Genomic DNA, 13,383 nt, shown 5'->3' with positions numbered 1-13,383 from the left:
GATACAGTAGAAGCACTGGGTGGGGGATCACCTAATTTAGACTAGAGATGTTATGTAAACTAAGTTTTGAAGGCCATTAGTTCGATTTGGGAGCCCGGGCCAATGGTGTGATTTTGGAAATTGCAGATGCTTAGATTATTGGAGCATAGGGCTGAAAAAGGAGCGTGCCCAAAAGATTTGAAGCTACGGAGAGGGACAGGGTCCAGATTATGAAGGTATGTATATACCGTTAAGAATCTTGCATTTTATTTTAAAGGCATTGGGGAGCCAAGAAATTATTTAGTAATGAAGTGTATTTTGTATTTGAAAAATACTTTTTGGCAGCAATACACAGATTAGATAGTAGGCAGAAAAAAGGAGGCTAGGGAGGTCATTTAGGAATTGATGAGGTCCTCAAGTAAGACAGTGAGAATATGGAAGAGGAAACCCATAACAAATATTAAGGAATTAGCCTGGATACAGTTTGGTGTTTATATGTAGGTAGATTGGGTAATGGAGAATAAAGAGTCAAGGATGCCTTCTTTTTAATATAGACAGATAAACAAAGATTATTTTACAATATCAAGATTAACAGAGAGGATACAGTAGAATTAGCACATAGCTTTCAAAACCAGCATACGTTAAATGACTTTTGTCTGCCTATGAATAAGAATACAGCCTACCAAACACTGTATCACTTTCACATTTTGGACGGAATGGGTATTGAAAATTTTGGTGGCTTGGTCAGATTGTTGTAGACACTAACAATCATTTGAAAATTACTTTCAAGTCTGACCTAGAAGATCTCTCCAGTCTCAAATCAGGGTTAAAAGTTCTATGATAGATCCTATATGTTTTTCTAAAAAAAATCTTACATGGCTTAAAATCAGAAGATAATAATGCTATTTCTTCTTGAGGCTTTGTTTTCCACTATATTCACTATATTACTATGAATTTAGAAGAACCAATTGGATGTTCTTGTATGACTATTTTCCATTGTACAAGACTGTTCCTAAGCCCGCCTTGGTGTATTTCTTTTTCCAGCCTTATTTGAACACTGCTTCTTTGGTTAGTTTTATGCTAAATCCATACACAGAGATCTTTCAGTGAGAACTGTGTTGCTTTGCTCATAAGGGGATAATCTTTACAAATATAAGTAAAGGTCTACTTTTAGAATAATTAAATTAAAAACGACAGCAAGTTTTCAGAAGTATCATATGCAGGAGTAATTATAAGGGAATCAAACTGATTTGTCAAAAATAATTGACCAGGTGTCATAACGAAAACTAGTACTTTTCCTGGGATCTAAGTACATTTAAGCAAACGGACTTTTTTGCTTTGTTTTTTTTGGTTAGAGAGATGGCACATCAGAATCACCTAGAGAATTTTTTCAAAGTATAACCCTTTTCTGGAGTATAAGTTTCTGCTTTTCTCTTTTAGCTATTCCCTTAGGCTTTTTAATCATTCCACAAGAATTAATTGAATAACTGTTCTGTGCTCAGCAATGAATTCTAGGCATTTGATGCTAGAACTTTTTTTCAACCTCCCTCCTGAGTTTTACGTGGCTGCCTAAAAGAGCCCTCTATTTTTTTCTATTCTGTAAAAAATCCTCTGTGAGTCATAAAGGAGCAAGGAACCATGGTGAGCAGAATTATTATTAGTGAATTAGAATTAAAAATACAGATAGAATGGAGAGATGTGTTGAGTTCTGAAGAATGGAGGTGAGTTGCTGGATACTACAGAAGACATAGTAGAATTGAGGAAAAAAGAGTAGCAGATACTGTGAGTGAAATTGGCCAAAGAGCTGATGAGAAAATTGAAGTGAAAAATTAAATACATATTAGCAGTAGTACTTAGAATGAAATGAAAAATTATGAACTGACTGATTTGTTCCTGTGGATGGCTTATGTTTAAAATGTTTACTCGGAAGTCAAATTGCATTATCTTGTATATGTTGAATATATACTACTTAAGAGTAACGTGTAAAGTGCTTAGAATTATGCTGTACACTTACAGTAAGACCTCAGCAAATATTTATTTTTGTTAGTTCACAGCTACTTTTCCAGTTGTGATTTGGTGAAAAGGATATCCTTGTTAAGTATATTTCTAAATGAAAATCTGCTAATTTATGAAATTTATAATGAATTATTAGGAAGGAAGATACTTGGTAAGAAGCAGAGAGAAAGTAATCAAATCAGCTCAAGTTCATCTTGTATTGAAATATAAGTACTCCTTCATAAGACAGCTTGGCTGTGTACCCCAGATCAAGTGAAATATCCCAAATAATAACTCTACTTACACAAGGAGCTTGGTTTAACTCATCTTTAATATCTAAAGTTAATATGCCTCCAAAGGTGTTGCACTATACTGTTATATATGACAGTATGCATATATATACATAATATATACAAATATATCCACTGTATTTTGATAACTCATTTTGTATTTTCCTGCTTCAGACCTTTTAATCAAAACATTTACCTCCTTTTTTCTCCATCTATTCAAATCCAACCTTCTTTCCCTCAAGATCGCATGGGTTTTTTGGTGATGGAGGGAAGGTAGCATATCAGAATCACCTAGGGTTTATTTTTTTTCAAGTTTTTAATACTGTATCCCTGCCCCAATTCATATGATCTCTTCCTCTTCTAATACGTACCTGTGTGTAGGAGTTAATTATGTAAATTATATGTTGACTCATCACATTTCCTTATTGTATATCAAGCTATGGTTTATTTTATTTCCTTTTTGCATTGTTTGTATTATCTTCCCGCTCAGATTATAAACTCTTTGAGGGCAGGATCTGCCTGTGGTACCTGGTAAAGTATCATGCCTAGAGCAGGCTCTTAGCAAGTATTTGCTGATAACTTATGTGGCTTTTCTGAACTAGTTTGAAAAGATTTGGAAAATATCTTACATTCTCACAAACCGTAGAATTCACTCTTTTAAAATATGCAGTGGTAAAAATTCAGTAGTTTTTAGTATGTTCACAGAGTTGTGGCCCTTTATCACTATCTAGTTGCAGAACAATTTTCATCACCCAAAAAAGAAACCCTGTAAACATTAGCTGTCACTCCCCATTCTTCACTCCTTCTAGCCCTTAGTAGCCACTAATCTACCTTTTGTTGCTGTGGATTTCCTTATCCAGCTAAGTGGAATCATACAATGTGGCTTCTTTCACTTGGTCATCCATATTGTAGCATGTGTCAGTACTTCATTCCTTTCTTCTTCTTTTTTGTTTGGTGAGGAAGATTGTTGCTGAGCTAACATGTGTGTCAGTCTTCCTCTATTTTATATGTGGGATGCCACCACAGCATGGCTTGATGAGCAGTGTGTAGGTCTGTGCCCAGGATCCAACCCACAAACCCAGGGCTGCCAAAGTGGAGTGCGTGAACTTAACCACTATGTCACCGGGCTGGCTGCCTTCATTCCTTTTTATGGCCAAATAATATTTCATTGTGTGGATATACCACATTTCACTTAACGTTCTGTTAGTTAATGGGCATTTGGGTTCTTTTTATTTTTTGGCTGTTAAGAATGATGCTGTTATAAACATTTGTGTACAAGTTTCTGTGCGGGCATATTTTTTCATGTCCCCTGGGAGTAGATACATAGGCGTGAATTCAGATCATATGCTAACTCTGTTTAACTCTTTGAGGAACTACCAGACTGTTTTCCAAAGAAGCTACATGATTTTTACATTTCCACTAACAATATTTGAGGTTTGTCCTTTATCCACATCCTCATCAATACTTGTTATTGTCTGTTTGAGTAGCCATCCTAGTGGGTGTGCAGTGGTATCTCATTATGGCTTTGATTTACATTTCCCTAATGACTAATAATACCAAGCATCTTTTCATGTGCTTGTTGGTCATTGTTATATCTCTTTTGGAGAAATCTCCAAAATTCTTCTAATCTTTTGCCCATTTTTAAACTGGATATGTCTTTTTATTCTTAAATTATAAGTTTTTAATATATTCTGGATACAAGTCCCTTATCAGATATATGATTTGCAAATATTTTCAGCCATTCTTTGGCTTATCTTTTCACTTTCTTGATAGTGTCCTTTGAAGCACAAAAGCTTTTCATTTTGCTAATGTCTGATTTATCTCTTTTTCTTTGGTTGCTTGTACTTTTGATGTCATATTTAAGAAACCTTTGCCTAATCCAAAGTCATGAAAATTTACCCATGTTTAGTTTCAAGTTAATTTTTTGCATGTGATATGAGGTAGAGATCCAACTTAATTCTTCTACATGTGACTGTCCAGTTGTGCTGTCACTATTTGTTGTAAAGACTATTCTTTTCTCATTGAATGTTCTTGGCAACCTTGTCAAAAATCACTTGAATGTAAATATAAGAGTTTACTTCTGGACTCTCACTTTGTTTCATTGATCTACGTGTCTAACCTTATGCCAGTACCATACTATCTTGATTACTGTAGCTTTGTAGTAAAGTTTGAAAATGGAGAAGTATGAATCCTCCAACTTTGTTCTTTTTCAAAGTTGTTTTGGTTTTCTGATCTCTTGCATTTTCATATGAATCTTAGGATCACCTTTTCCGTTTCTGCAAAATAGGCAGCTGCAATTTTGATAGGGATTATCTTGAACCCATAGATTAATTTGGGGAGTATTGCCATCTTAACAATATTAAGTCTTCTCATCCATGAGCCTGGAATGCCTTTTCATTTTTTAGGCTTTAGATTCTTTCACTGAAAATGTTTTGTGGTTTTCAGTGTACACGTGTCATGCTTCTTTTGTTAAATTTGTTCCTAAGCATTTTTTTTGATGTAAATGGAACTGTTTTCTTAATTTCATTTTCAAATTGTTCATTGCGAGTGTATGTAAGTACAGTTGATTTTTATATATTACTCTTGTATCTTGCAACCTTACTGAACTCCTTTATTAGTTCTGATTCATACTCCTTTTTCTAGGGACAATTTATGTTTGTTCTTTTTTTTTTAAAGATGGGTGCCTGAGCTAACATCTGTTGCTAATCTTTTTTTTAAAATTTTTCCTCCTCCTTCTCCTGAAATCCCCCCAGTACATAGTTGTGTATTCTAGTTGTGGGTCCTTCTGGTTGTGCTGTGTGGGACGCCACCTTAGCATGGTTTGATGAGTGGTGCCATGTCTCTGCCCAAGATCTGAACCGGTGAAACCCTGGGCTCCGAAGTGGAGTGTGCAAACTTAACCACCCGGCCACGGGGCCGGCCCCTATGTTTATTCTTCAATATAGTTCATTCTGCCCTTCTCCAGCCTTCCAAATACTACATGCCAAGAGTAGTTACAAGATAGAATTTTTACTCTTTGTCCAATCCTCCTTTGTGACTTGAAAAAACTTGTGCGTATATGAAAAGTAAGATTAGACAGTTCAGAAGAAAAATTGTGGCCACATTATGTCAAAATTTTCATTTAGTGCTATCTGGCTGTAGCATAGGATTAAAAACTGAGGAATTGTGGTCTAGTACTTAAAACAATGTGCTTTATCTGTTGTAAGGGCCATCTCAGATGTTTGTTGCAGGAATAAATAATTGCCTGTGTTAGCAATCTGTGTACATAGATGCAAAATAAATTCTGTGCGTCAGTAATTTCTAAAGTCTTTGTCTTCCAGTAGTAAATAGGTGATTTTCAGTAGCTCATCTGGAAAGCTTGAGTTGTATGGGGGAAAAAAGGGAAATAATAGCTAGGCAAAGAAGGTAAAGGGGAATTAGGAAAAGAAAGAGGGAAGAGAGGCAAGGAGGCAAGATTAATAACTTGAATTTTGTTAATACAGACAGTACTATGATTTAAATAGATATATCAGCTGATTAGGAACAAAAGAGGAAACAATGATAATGAATTATTATTTCTCAAATTCAAACTTCTTTTTTTTCATCTGAGTCAGAAGCTAAAATGGCAAATACATATATATAGAACCTAAAGTGGCAAATAGATATATAAAGAGATGTTCAACCTCACTAGCAATGAGGGAAATGAAGAGGTAGACTCTAGCTGCTTTTTTTTGTTTGTTTAAAGATTGGCACCTGAGCTAACCACGCTGTTGCCAATCTTTTTTTTTCTTTCTACTTTTTCTCCCCAAATCCCCCCAGTATATAGTTGTGTATTTCAGTGGTGGGTCCTTCTAGTTGTGGCATGTGGGATGTTGTGTCACCGTGGCCTGGCGAGCAGTGTCATGTCCACACCCAGGATCTGAACCGATGAAACCCTGGGCCACTGAAGTGGAGCGTGCGAACTTAACCACTTGGCCACAGGGCTGGCCCCTACTCTAGCTTCTGACATGTTCTGTTGATCAAGGATTAAATAAGTGCAAAAAACAAACCCTAAAAGTATCCTTATTTAATAAGTTTTAGCTTGCATTCTCATTAATGTTGTTGTTCTTAGCACTAACCTTTAGGTGTTAAAAAAGATATAAAGATGGGTAGGGTAGTTCTTCCTGCCCCCCCCTTTTAAGCAAACATTTATTAAAAGCTTTCTATATGTTATCCATTATCATATTTAATACTCAGAAAAAAACCTCATGGGGTAGATGTTATTTGCATTTCACAGGTGAGGAAATTGAAGCTTAGGAAGTCAAGGTTACACAGCTTGAAACAGGAGGAGGGAGAATTTGAACCCAAGTTTTTCTGATTCTAAAACCTAGACTTAAACTCTGAATTGCCCTGCTAATACTGCTTCTCTACTTCCTTTGAGGAGCTTTTCCCCATTCAGGTTGATAATATTACACATAATACTCCTTGGATCCTAAAACTATAAATAATTATTAAATAAGATTTAAAGCATAATTTTAAAATTGAACTTTTATTTTACTTCAGAAAAATCTCAAGTGTTTGCTTTTGGAAATCAAAGTATTTGCCCATTCTTTTAATGTTGCTGTATTACCCAGCTGTTGTGTTTTCAAAAATTTCCTTGGTGTCCTCACTTTGAGAAGCTGGCTCTTGAAACTCATGGAGTCTGGCTTTGGGTCCAGAAGCTTATAGACAGACTCAGTAAAAGAGGAAGTCCTGGGAGAGCTCCTTGAATAATTTTAGGACAAGAAGTTATAGCTTAAAGAGAGCGTGGGTAAAAGTTGAGAAGAGTAACATAACTCTAAGTTGTTTTCTCTTAGTCAAAGACTTCTGTTTTACCATAGATCTTACCAGCAAAAAAAAAAAAATAAAAGTGTAATGTGATTGTCTTATAGGTACTTGAAAATTAATATGTATTGTATTTTTCTCTCTCTCTCTCTCTTTTTTTCTTTTTGGTGAGGAAGATTGGCCCTGAGCTAACATCTGTTGCCAGTCTTCCTTTATTTTGTACCTGGGGTGGTGCCACAGTATGGCTTGATGAGCCGTGTGTAGGTCTGTGCCCAGGATCCAAACCTGAGAACCCTAGGCCACCAAAGTGGAGCACGCAAACTTAACCACTATGCTGCTGGGCCGGCCCTATTTTATTTCTTTCTGATTGAGCCTCTGTAGAAATTTTGTATCATTTGCTTTTTTGTGTGTTATATCTTTCTTGGGGAATATCACATTCAGTGCAAACCTTTATATTGAGTTTGATTTGTTTCGTTTTGAACAGTAGGATTTCATAGAAGGACATTTAGCTTAAAGAAATCATCCAAAACTTTGGATGGTATTGTACCCTTTTAAAAATGAGTTTTTAAAGAGGTTTAAAATAACTGATAACGGACTACCTCTGAAGGATTGCTTCCTGAATCTTGGGTCAGAGACATGTTTGGCTCCTGATTTTGTGAACTTGTTCCAGTTTCAAGCCTCCATCACCCTTTCTGTGATGGTTTATTTCTTCATTTCAGGCCACCTCTTTTTTCCCTTCCTCTTGCATCGGTAACTTCAAGTCTTTTTCTTCATGCCTTTCAGAACATCCCTTCTAGTGTATATGAGCTTATTTTTAATTCTTATTTTTTATATTTGAGGCCCAAAGTGAATTAAGGCTTTCTGCCTGAGTTATTGAATCTTACTTCTTTAGTACACATATACACACTTTAAAAGCCTGCTAGTACTCAAATAAAATCAATCTTAGATTGTATCATCAGAGACTATGTCTGCTGATAGACACTGTTTTCAATACCCTTTTGTGGGGACATTAAGACAGACTAGGGGTATTTAATGCCTTAGTTGATGATAACATTACCACTTTTTATACTTTGTGTATAGAATATGGAAGGAGCTAAACAGAAAGGCATCCTTTCTATTCCTTCTTTATGATTTAGAAAACAGAAGAATTCTTCCCTAAAATTTAATTGTGTTATTCTTAGCAGTGATGATGATAATGGTAATAGCAGTAATGGCTAATATTTATTGAGCTCACTGTTTTGAATATTTTATTTGCATTATTTAATCCTCACTACAGTGCTTTGAGGTATACTTATAATATTATTCCCACTTTACAAATTAGGAAACTGATGCTTACAAAGAATATGACTCACCCAAGGGATAAAAGAGGGAAATCCATAAGCAATTCGTAGTTGGTGTAATAAAATGAAGTCATGCTCCCCCTAAGTTCAGTCAGACTCTAAGCTCCCTGAGGTCAGGAACTTAATAACATGTGTATTGTTTTATTTCTATTACCTAACACAGGATTTGAGTATTGCAAAAGTGCCAGACATATGGTATATGCTTAGTTTTTTTAAGTGAATAAATGAGGTTGTGAAATGCTGATTCATTAGCCTTAATGATGAACCTTATGGAGGGAATCCATATGAATCTCATTTGCATTGCATGACTTATTCCTTTTCCTTGGACTGCCATTTCCGCTATATCTGGCAGGGTACTATTCATTCTTTAAGTTCCAACATAATTCAGTCTTTTCTGTCATGCATTCTTATTCTTTTAAGCAGAATTTGTTGTTCCCTTCTCTATCTCACTTTTTTCCTTTAACTTTTATTGTAATACCCACTGTATCGTATTATAATTATCTTCTTCCCCTAGGCTAGGAATCCTTGATAGGTCAGGAGAGGGGGCGGTGGTGTGATTGTGATTCAGTAGATCTGAGGTAGAGTTTGAGAGTCTGCATTTCTAACAAACTCCCAGGTGGTGTGATACTCCTACTCTGTGTTCCACACTTAGAATACCAAGGTTCTGGAATACTGTATTGCCTAGATAGGCTTTAGTTGTTGTGATGTCTTTATTCAGAAAGAACTTTATTCTATTCTTGGTCTCATAATAGCAAGGTACTTTGTTAGGTGAGGCCCATATACTTTTTAACCCTCACGATGCCCCCGGCAAAAGAGTAATACATGTTCATTATGAAAAATTTCAGATAAGTAATAAGAAAAAAAATAAAATTAGGTAACTGCCAGAAATGAAAAGAATACTTACTGATAGCTTTGTCTGACTCCAAGTGAAGGTTAAAGCTTTAAGAAGTGTTTTATTGTGCATTCTCCCATGTTAGGCAAAGAAAACAAAGTATGTGGGAAGAATATGACTGAAATTAAAATGCATTTGCTGAGAAAAGACCAGAGGAAAATATACCAAAACATACTGTAGTTACGTTAGAGTGAAAGGATTATAGGAACTTTCTCCTTTTATCTGCAGTCTAAAATATTTATAATGTGCATGTATTACCTTTACAATAAAAAGAAAAAAAGCCTTAGACTGCTTAAGAATGCCTCTGAAGAAGAGGCCTGAAAGGTAATAACTAAATAAATAAGTGCTCAACAATTCATATGAAAATCATCAAGATTTCCATAGAAAGATGAGCAAAGAATAATTCACACAAATGAAAGTACAAATTGTAAATGAACAATTGGAAAAAATATATTTTTTAATCTAAAGCAACTATGATAAGACATTTTACATGTAGCCAAGTAGGTACTTAACCTTCCCCAAAAAGAAGTGTTGTACAGCTAATATCCAATGCTGACAAGCAGGGCAAAACCAATATATTAATTCATTTCTGGTGGCATTATGCAACCTTTTGAAATGTAATATCGTTAACATGAAGAAAAATTATGTTTAATCTACTGGGAAGAGAATACAAAAATATTGTATACACTCAGCTGCCACCATGTAAAATGTTTACATGCTGAAAGACAATTTTTTGAAATAAAAGTCCTTATTTGAGCATGAAGAGATGAGATTATAGAATGCTTCAGTATTTGCTTAAAAATTCTTTAATCTTGCAAACTGTCTTTTCAACTAAAAAAAAAAATCAAGTATGTCTAAGTTAACCTTACATATGATAGCTCTCTGACTATGGGGTGAGCAAACCACGTTTTATATATTATGGATGTTTAGGTTTTGTTTTTATGTCTTTGGCTCTCTTCAGGCTATATGTCATATAGAAGTTTCCTAAATCAGAAACCAATCTTCATTGAGGTTTGTTTTTAAATTTCCTAGTATTAAAGCCAATCTTTTATTTAAAATGTATTGAGCTGACCTGGTATGTGGTACAATTATTGTCCAGGTACTGTATAAGGAACATAAAATTAGGACCACAAGGAAATTAATGATTCTAAGAACTAGAAAGATATTAAAGACACTTACTTCAGAAATGACTGAAGAACTTTGGACGTCTTTTAAAAAATAATCTGGGGGCTGGCCCAGTGGCATAGTGGTTAAATTCATGCACTCGGCTTCGGCAGCCTGGGGTTCACGGGTTCAGATCCCGGACATGGACCTACAGACTACTCATCAAAGCCATACTGTGGTGATGTTCCCACATACAAAACAGAGGAAGATTGGCATAGGTGTTAGCTCAGTGACAGTCTTCCTCAAGCAAAAAGAGGAAAATTGGCAACAGACGTTAGCTCAGGGCCAATCTTCCTCACCAGAAAAATAAATAAAAAATAATCTGTAAGTTCTGGTTTCACTTTCATTTTGGTGTCCAAGGTTGCATCCAAAATAGTTCAGTCACTGCCATACATGTGCATTAAATCTTAGAAAGCAAAAAGAGAAACAGTCTCTACCAGTAAGCCACAATAGTAAAAAGTTTAAGCAGAGAATTTCTGAAGTAATCAGTCACATGCGTGTTCTTTAGAAACTTGAAGCCTTACCTAGGGAATGAAGTAAAGGAAAAGAAACTTAGAATATTGCAAGTACTTCACAGAGCTATTATTTTATGTTTCCTACCCTGAAATTGTTAGTTTCCCCACTTGAACCTTGTTGATTGTCTTGCCAGACTTTTTACAACCAAAACTGAGCAGCATACCCCACTTGTCTAGTTCTGTATTTCCCCACTAGAGATGGGTGAGTACTGTTGGCATCTTGGGTGAGAAATTTCATTGTGTTGGCCTGTTCTGGAGTTTAGTGTCCCAATCACTACTCCCAGTTGCAACCCTCAGTATTATGAATACCAAAAATGCCCTCACAGTTTTCTTCGGATTGATGCCAGTTGACTCTCTTAAAAATAGGTCAATTTCATGTTGTAGTGTTTAGATTGAAACTTCACATTGAACATGAGTGAAAAGGATTAGGGCCCAGTATACTAGGGAAACAAATGGGAGGGATTTGAGTTTTCTTTTTTCATTGTAACAATTGATGGCTTAGAAATGCAGGAGAGGACTTGCTACAGTCTTTTTGGAGGGTAATTTTGCACTACTGTGTCAATCAAAATTTAAAATGCACATGCCCGTTTCTCATTAACCCCACTTTAAGGACTCTAGCCTGTAGAAATCTTGAAGGGCATAAAAATTTGTGTTTTAGGATGTACGTTTGCAGGATTTTTGGTAATAGCAAAATGTAAGTAAATAGAAGTAAGAAAAACCAACAACTAACCACCAACAAAAAAAGCCACCCACCTAAGTAGATATAAATAGTGGTTAAATAGTTTATGGTACATAACATGCATTTATTTTTTTGAAAAAGAACATAGGATTCTATATACTGGATAATTTTTTTTTTTTTTTTGCAGTTTTCACATTTCATTGTACTTACATTAAATTTCACCACTAAATAGCATAAGTATATGCTGGTCTTTAGTCCAGAAGTTTGAAATGTAAAGATAAATGGATGGATGGTTTTACAAATATGCTATATTAGACATTGTAGAATATATTAAACAGAGAATCTAGTGGTGATAAAATTCTCTCTATACACGTTTACACTTTTATTGGCACAAGTAAATGCTGTAGGAACAGGAAGACATATGTAAAACTTTGGGATGCAATTGAAGGAAAACCCCGCTTAGGTCTTAACCGAAGTCCTTGGTTGCTGACACAATCTTCCCCGGACTTCCGGCTGTAGACAAGCTAAAGAGTCTTTTTGATAGTATACAGAAATCACTGAATTGCACAAAATCCCTATTAGTTAGGAGAAACAGTAGCAACAGGATAGATTAAGGAATTAGCCCATGTCAATTTGGATGGTGGGGACTGACCAGTCTGAGGTGAACAGGGCTGGCTGGAGGTAATCCAGTTGGATGTTGCAGCTCAAGTCTGGAATCTGTAGATTAAAAAGACTGAAAACTCAGTCTAGAGGCAGAATGTTAGTGCATCTCTCAAAAATTCTTATTTTCCAAACAAGTTCCTAGGATGCTTTCCTCAAACAGGGTGGACAGATTGTTAACAAACAATATATCATTAAAGGGAAAAAAGCAAGTAAGAACAGTATGATTAATACGATCCCAGTTTTGCAATAAAAATATGTATGTCTGTGTGTGTGTGTGTGTGTGTATGTACAAGTGAAGCTTGGAAAGTGATTTTTTTTATATTGTTTAAACAAATATATTAAAAAGTAGAATGAAGACTCGGAAAGGTTAAGAAAGAGACAATAATACTTTCTTTGTTCTTCCAGCACATAGTTGGTTCCCCCATCATTTACCTTCATTTCCTCCTTTAGACAACCTAGTTGCACTTAACAGAAAAGCCTGCCCCTTGAATCTCTACCCCTTGAATCTCTAAAGACAGAGCAAGATTTCGTAACTAATGGGGCCATAAGCAGCGCTATCTTTATGGGCACTGTAGGCTCAAAATTTGTCATGTTTTGACTGTTTTTTCTCTTTCCTCCTATGTTGTCTTCACTTCAGTTGTTGGGTCCAACGTTCAAAACATCTTTCCCATATATACCTTTGTTCTTATTGCTTTTACCCTAGTTCCTCTCCTCATTGCTTTATGCTTAGATTATTACAGTAGCTGATGAAACTGGTCTCTTTCTTTCAGCTTCAGCCCATCCCATTTCCATGCTAAACAGTGTCTCCAGAGCATATAATTGTCAGGGTTAGTGCTGTTATCTTAAATGCACTCTCAGAAGCAGTTTTATGTTATGTATTTCCCAATAAAAATGTTGCTTTTGTAATTTGTACCTCTTTGTAGAGAAATAAACTTTTATCTTACCTTTTCTTTTTTAGTAGTGGGGAGAGAAGATAAAAGAAAAAGGAGATGTGGAAGCTGATACTACAGTGTTTCAGTACTGGTGGTTTTTCCCTAAATAATTATTATACAGGCATAGCCTTGGAAGTATTGCGGGTTTGGTT

The 13,383-nt window shown here is 35.5% G+C and overlaps 1 protein-coding gene across 3 annotated transcripts in view; it reads left to right on the top strand.

Moving 5' to 3' along the window:
• Nucleotides 1-13,383, top strand: part of NIPBL (NIPBL cohesin loading factor) — a 194,986-nt gene that overhangs the window by 14,435 nt on the left and 167,168 nt on the right. The gene's annotated exons all lie outside the window — the stretch shown is intronic.

The sequence above is a fragment of the Equus asinus genome, chromosome 10, assembly GCF_041296235.1.
Source record: "Equus asinus isolate D_3611 breed Donkey chromosome 10, EquAss-T2T_v2, whole genome shotgun sequence".
NCBI classification, from domain to species: domain Eukaryota; kingdom Metazoa; phylum Chordata; class Mammalia; order Perissodactyla; family Equidae; genus Equus; species Equus asinus.
Note: the sequence above shows the minus strand (reverse complement) of the source record. Positions and strands in the feature narration are given on the sequence as shown.